Source organism: Peromyscus leucopus, chromosome 8b, assembly GCF_004664715.2.
Source record: "Peromyscus leucopus breed LL Stock chromosome 8b, UCI_PerLeu_2.1, whole genome shotgun sequence".
Lineage (NCBI taxonomy): Eukaryota > Metazoa > Chordata > Mammalia > Rodentia > Cricetidae > Peromyscus > Peromyscus leucopus.
Window position 1 is genome coordinate 15,389,362 of NC_051086.1, and position 1,159 is coordinate 15,390,520.

Genomic DNA, 1,159 nt, shown 5'->3' on the forward strand with positions numbered 1-1,159 from the left:
AAAGGCCTTGCCCCAGAAATGGAAATCATAATAATTAGATTTAATCTTTCTGTGGCTTATGTATTTCTTTTCCAGGGAAACAGATGTGCAGAGAGTGGTAATTACTAGTCGTGGAAAGTTTCCGACACAACCCAATCAGAAAGTCAGGAGGCTAGACCCTGCAACTTTTAGCCACCACTTATCCATGTGCCTTGAGAAAAGAGACGGTCCCAGAGGCTTCATGCCTGCCCTACATACTGTCAACAGCTGTTAACCTTACAGCTTTAGTTCTACTGAAGGCTACTGAAGGCAATGGGTTTTAAAGTGCCTTTCATTAATGGTTAAAAAGATAGAAAGACTTGTTTTCAAAAGTTTATTACTTTAGTTTAAACTGGACCATGAATAAAATGTTATACCAGAAAATAATTTGGAAATTACTCTTTTTCATTAAAATACTGAATTTAAATTTCATACTCAAAACTGGCTAGTTCAGGACACTTAGGGCCACAGATTCTCAAGTCAAGATTAAAATGAGATCTATTCAAGTTTCTTGAATTAAATAAAATAACTTGCATTAATTAAATGAAATGAAAACTTAATTTAAAAATCCTATTAAAATATGAAAAGATAACCACTGTTGGCTATGGTGGCTAAAAATGGCATTTCTGTTTTTTAATCCAATGCCACAATTAAATTAGGCAGTCTTTAGAGACTTCTGATAATTTAGTTTAGTGTGGATTTGAGACCTAACTCTCTGTTTTCAATGAGGAATATATGAGGTGGGGACAGGTTATTTGATGTGTGGGGGTATAAACATGTCAGGCAGATCTGGGGAGCCTGGCTTCTAGTTCCTTGTACTTCACAAAGCTATCAGCTTATCTCTCTCTAGTCAGAAGATTTTGGCCAGTACCAGCTGGTTGCTCTTTAGTGACAAGTTTCTGAGAGTCAGGACCAGTTGATGAGAGAAAAAAGAAGATAAGAAAGTTGGGGTCAGGAGATGTTTCCCAAGCTATGTCTTAGGCCAAGCTAGTTTCTTTAGAAGTTCAGCATCATACATATAGTTCCCAGGGGAAGAATGGGACCTTATCAGCAGAAAGCTATCACATAATGTAACAAAGTCAACAAGAAGATAATCAGCAGTGTTGCACAAAGGGAACACAGGGTATCTGAAGTGAGTTAC